Below are 6,375 nucleotides of genomic sequence, written 5' to 3' on the forward strand. Positions count from 1 at the left end.
GTTAACAAAGTTCATAATCAGCTCATGCTATCAGATATCTTTATCTGGGGATATCTGGATTCTTAAAGAAAGCCTGGATATGTTGAACTTGCTTCAGATACAACAATTGACCCAAATACTGATCCATAACTTAAACAGCCAAATACCGCCACCTAGTGTCTAAAGTGAGTTTTGTCTAAACTAAATGTGTTGATGTGTTTGCACTTCAGAAATAAGTTTCCATGGCTAACAAAAACCAGTATAAACTGGTTCTGCTCATCTGTCTGTCCCTGTCCATAGGCTCACTGACTTGAAGAGAGAGGACACTTGGCTTCCATGTACGAGACACACAAGAATCACTCTATCAGGTAAAGTCTCACTTTAAAGTGATATAAGAAGGTTGAGTCCTACAGAATCATACTAAGTCATCCACAGTCCGTCTAACACTGAGTTAATATAAACTCTATGTATATTAAATTATACAAGCTTCTAATTTCTGCCTGTCAGATTGATTCTGCTGTTTCAGTTTTCACCTGTTAGCTCACATCCCTAGCTACTACTAAGTCATAGGCAAAAGTTAATTATTGTAACCCTGTTTATGTCATTATGTTCATGATTATATGAGAATATTTAACATTAGTTTAATTCATCAGGCTGGCCCATGTGATGACAGTTTAAAATAATCTTCAATAGAAAGTGGCAGGAACACTTTTGTCTTAAAACATAAATTCATAAAGCTGATCATATAATTGGATTCATCCAGTCTTATTATATATTTTGTTTTTCCTCTTAAATAGTTCTCCTGTCTTAAAAACAAACTTTAGAAGCTGAAGTTTAGCAGAACCTGAGGACAGATCTGATTTCAGGTCTGAGGCATAAACATCACAGTAAAATTCATTATACTTTACATTTAACTCCATGATTGTTTTTCTTTATTACAGAAGATGCCCTCAGATTCAGATCCATCAACAACCCCTGACAACATGGAGGACTCGTCCCCTGAGTGTTTCCTGTCCTCTCTCCATGGTGTTCTTCTCTTTAGTTATTAACTCTTGAAAACAGCAGCACAACATGCCAGACTGTTTGACAAGTCTGTGATTGAATAAATGGAAATGGAATCTCATGTGTATCTTGTTATGCTTATTGGCTTTAAATGTTTAATGTTAAATAAGTTTGAAGGCCATTTATCTCAGACGAGACCGGCTGTGACAAGCTGAGCTCGTCTGTTAGCTTTGCTGTTGTCTTAGCTGTTGTTGGTCAAGAAGAAATTAATGTCAGTTCAAGGCCTTTTCAAATGTGAGCTATAAACTTAACTGCTAAATGATTTTACTGTGACCAACACTTTGTAGTGCTCCAGTTAATCAGAGACAGTCAATTCAGATTTAAAAAGTTTATTTAAACATTTTATTAAAAAAAAAAAACTTCAATAAACAACCTCTGGCTTCATGAACCATGTGGAAAATAAGTAAGGGAGACCATCAGGTCGAACTGCTGGGACATAGGAGAAAGTATAAAAAATAATTTAACAAAGATCCTGGATGATTGTTTTACTGTTAAAATATGATGGAAAAGCAAATCCAACACAACCCTCCAGCATCTGGCCTTTCAAACACAGGGCAACATCATGGAGAGAAAAATAGCACCATTGAATATTGACCAAGATCTCTGTGTTTTATCTGAGGAAGACTCTGTCCACCTTCTCACTGTTCACTGTCACAAAGCTCCAGACTCTGTCCACCTTCTCACTGTTCACTGTCACAAAGCTCCAGACTCTGTCCACCTTCTCACTGTAACAAAGCTCCAGACTCTGTCCACCTTCTCACTGTTCACTGTCACAAAGCTCCAGACTCTATCCACCTTCTCACTGTTCACTGTAACAAAGCTCCAGACTCTGTCCACCTTCTCACTGTTCACTGTAACAAAGCTCCAGACTCTGTCCACCTTCTCACTGTTCACTGTCACAAAGCTCCAGACTCTGTCCACCTTCTCACTGTCACAAAGCTCCAGACTCTGTCCACCTTCTCACTGTAACAAAGCTCCAGACTCTGTCCACCTTCTCACTGTTCACTGTCACAAAGCTCCAGACTCTGTCCACCTTCTCACTGTCACAAAGCTCCAGACTCTGTCCACCTTCTCACTGTAACAAAGCTCCAGACTCTGTCCACCTTCTCACTGTTCACTGTCACAAAGCTCCAGACTCTGTCCACCTTCTCACTGTCACAAAGCTCCAGACTCTGTCCACCTTCTCACTGTCACAAAGCTCCAGACTCTGTCCACCTTCTCACTGTAACAAAGCTCCAGACTCTGTCCACCTTCTCACTGTTCACTGTCACAAAGCTCCAGACTCTGTCCACCTTCTCACTGTCACAAAGCTCCAGACTCTGTCCATCTTCTCACTGTTCACTGTCACAAAGCTCCAGACTCTGTCCACCTTCTCACTGTTCACTGTAACAAAGCTCCAGACTCTGTCCACCTTCTCACTGTTCACTGTTCACTGTCACAAAGCTCCAGACTCTGTCCACCTTCTCACTGTTCACTGTCACAAAGCTCCAGACTCTGTCCACCTTCTCACTGTTCACTGTAACAAAGCTCCAGACTCTGTCCACCTTCTCACTGTTCACTGTCACAAAGCTCCAGACTCTGTCCACCTTCTCACTGTTCACTGTAACAAAGCTCCAGACTCTGTCCACCTTCTCACTGTTCACTGTAACAAAGCTCCAGACTCTGTCCACCTTCTCACTGTTCACTGTCACAAAGCTCCAGACTCTGTCCACCTTCTCACTGTAACAAAGCTCCAGACTCTGTCCACCTTCTCACTGTAACAAAGCTCCAGACTCTGTCCACCTTCTCACTGTTCACTGTCACAAAGCTCCAGACTCTGTCCACCTTCTCACTGTTCACTGTAACAAAGCTCCAGACTCTGTCCACCTTCTCACTGTTCACTGTTACAAAGCTCCAGACTCTGTCCACCTTCTCACTGTTCACTGTCACAAAGCACCAGACTCTGTCCACCTTCTCACTGTTCACTGTCACAAAGCTCCAGACTCTGTTCACCTTCTCACTGTTCACTGTTCACTGTCACAAAGCTCCAGACTCTGTCCACCTTCTCACTGTTCACTGTCACAAAGCTCCAGACTCTGTCCACCTTCTCACTGTTCACTGTTCACTGTCACAAAGCTCCAGACTCTGTCCACCTTCTCACTGTTCACTGTAACAAAGCTCCAGACTCTGTCCACCTTCTCACTGTTCACTGTAACAAAGCTCCAGACTCTGTCCACCTTCTCACTGTTCACTGTCACAAAGCTCCAGACTCTGTCCACCTTCTCACTGTTCACTGTCACAAAGCTCCAGACTCTGTCCACCTTCTCACTGTTCACTGTCACAAAGCTCCAGACTCTGTCCACCTTCTCACTGTTCACTGTAACAAAGCTCCAGACTCTGTCCACCTTCTCACTGTTCACTGTCACAAAGCTCCAGACTCTGTCCACCTTCTCACTGTAACAAAGCTCCAGACTCTGTCCACCTTCTCACTGTTCACTGTCACAAAGCTCCAGACTCTGTCCACCTTCTCACTGTTCACTGTCACAAAGCTCCAGACTCTGTCCACCTTCTCACTGTTCACTGTAACAAAGCTCCAGACTCTGTCCACCTTCTCACTGTTCACTGTAACAAAGCTCCAGACTCTGTCCACCTTCTCACTGTTCACTGTAACAAAGCTCCAGACTCTGTCCACCTTCTCACTGTTCACTGTAACAAAGCTCCAGACTCTGTCCACCTTCTCACTGTTCACTGTCACAAAGCTCCAGACTCTGTCCACCTTCTCACTGTTCACTGTAACAAAGCTCCAGACTCTGTCCACCTTCTCACTGTTCACTGTCACAAAGCTCCAGACTCTGTCCACCTTCTCACTGTTCACTGTAACAAAGCTCCAGACTCTGTCCACCTTCTCACTGTTCATTGTAACAAAGCTCCAGACTCTGTCCACCTTCTCACTGTTCACTGTAACAAAGCTCCAGACTCTGTCCACCTTCTCACTGTTCACTGTCACAAAGCTCCAGACTCTGTCCACCTTCTCACTGTTCACTGTAACAAAGCTCCAGACTCTGTCCACCTTCTTCAGTTGTGTAGACGTCGATCAGCTCCTCTGGGTGATGGCAGAGAGGACTCTTCACCTGGGAGAGCTGCTGGTGTAAGGTCATTTCTACCACAGTGGATGAGCAGGGCGTCTGACACAGGTGAAAGAAGGAGGAGGTTCCTTCAAACTATGTGACCCCAGCCTGACCTCTGTAACAGGTGTGCAGACAAAGGATGAAATGAGTCATTTTTAGTTTCTGTTGATTGTAAAATGGAAAAGAAAACATCACCTTTCTATTTAACATTTAGCTGGTGTATGACTCAGTGTGATTTTAATTTTAGAAGACTGATTGTTAACAATAGCTTGTTTTTACAATCCTCTTATGAAACTTAAATAAAGATCACAGGATATAAACTTTTAACAGATGATTTTAACTTAAATATATTAGAAAAGCAGACATGAATCACATTGCAGACTATCAGTTTCTAACAGAATACAACATATCTTACCACCTGTAGCCTACGGTCTGTGATGCTAACCTAGCTTAAATATAGAAAGATTTCGTTAAAAACAGAGGACCCAGCAGCCCACGTATTTTCAATAATGATCAAAATAGATTTTTTAAAACACAGTGTGTTTAAATATTAGACTTTGAATACGGTGGTTTGTTGTACTTACACATTTCTTCCTAAGACCGGCGGAGCGCTTTCGGCGTAGCTGGGCTGCGTAAAGCCCAATTCACACATACTCCGTGCGCGCCGCGCACTACGTTATACTTAACTTCCATGTAGCATACCCCATGATGTTACAGACGGCCTGACTCTCAAACACATGTTTCAGACTTTTATTTGAAGTTCCTTACTTTCTGTTTTTAATGGAAACACCGTAAGAACTAAAAGAGAGTAATAAAGAAAATATTACTAAAGTGTATAACTACACAATATATGAACTTAAACCTTTAAATGTTATTATCTGTAAAATGATGACCTTAATATTGTTATTTAAAGCCTCATGAATGAATATGAATTAAACCTACACGCACGCACACACACACGCACACACACACGCGCGCGCGCGCACACACACACACACACACACACACACACACACACACACACACACACACACACACACACACGTTAACCTGATCAAATTACGGTTCCACGATGCAGCATCTTTGCTAACCAGCACACATTCTAAAACTTAATAAAACTACAAAATACGACTTTGAAGTACCTTCTTATCAATGTGCATGTGAAACAAAATAAATACAAAGCTCGTGCCTCAAACAGCGGGGTGCTTAATAAAAGAAATGACTGTAATACTTAATGTTTGAAACACATGTAAGCAGGTTTTACTGTTCTCTGCGACGTTACTTTTCCCTTCACTTCCTGCACCTTTCCTTTCAAAATAAAAGCATCCGTCTTTTCGCTGTAACTAACAGGAAGTTATCACAAACCTTAAGAAATAAATTTCAAATTAAAATACACACTAACAACAGACTACTGGGTCATTTATATTCCACTCTAGTCTACGGCCCTTCTTCAAACCAAACCCTACACCCTCCCCCTCCGTGACGGAGTGCACTCCGTTAGAAGTCACACTCTCAGCTGAGTGAAGTCTCCTTCATCGAGGTGTAGGTAGAAATACAGCGGCAGGCTTTGGGACAAACTTCACTCTCTCACACGGAAACAGGAACTGTGTGTTACCATGGTTACTCAGCGGTATCTTACAGGAACTGTGAGTTACCATGGTTACTCAGCGGTATCTTACAGGAACTGTGTGTTACCATGGTTACTCAGCGGTATCTTACAGGAACTGTGTGTTACCATGGTTACTCAGCGGTATCTTGCGGGAACAGCTTTTTTTTTGTGGCTAATGCATTCTGTAAAAATCTTTATGTAGCCTAGATTATTCTTCTTCTTCTTCTTTAGTTATATTAGTGTAGACTTATAATAAAACTATTAGACTGAGCCTACATTGTTTATTGTAATTTATAATTTAAGTTAATTTATTGTAATTTCATAGAACAGGGTGTCCTAAATTAATGCAAAGACAAGGAGACTATTGTTGAACATCAGAGCAGCACAAAGTGTATTTTTTATTGTTGAATTGAGATTTCACAAAGACATCAAAAGTAGAAAAATAATAAATAAATATTGACAGTGAAAAGTTGTCTGCAACATGATTGAATATTCTTTTGTTTTTAACAACAGTCCCTGTAAATATAAAACATTTTAAATAACATATATTTGATCCTCAGTACACATTTGAAGTTGTTAACGTCTGTATGATGATATTAAATGTTTGAACTCACAGGT

The 6,375-nt window shown here is 41.4% G+C and overlaps 1 protein-coding gene across 1 annotated transcript in view; it reads left to right on the plus strand.

Moving 5' to 3' along the window:
• LOC132979350 (gastrula zinc finger protein XlCGF57.1-like) overlaps positions 1-6,375 on the plus strand; it is a 32,921-nt gene that overhangs the window by 13,389 nt on the left and 13,157 nt on the right. The window lies entirely within an intron of this gene.

The sequence above is a fragment of the Labrus mixtus genome, chromosome 1 (assembly GCF_963584025.1).
Source record: "Labrus mixtus chromosome 1, fLabMix1.1, whole genome shotgun sequence".
Lineage (NCBI taxonomy): Eukaryota > Metazoa > Chordata > Actinopteri > Labriformes > Labridae > Labrus > Labrus mixtus.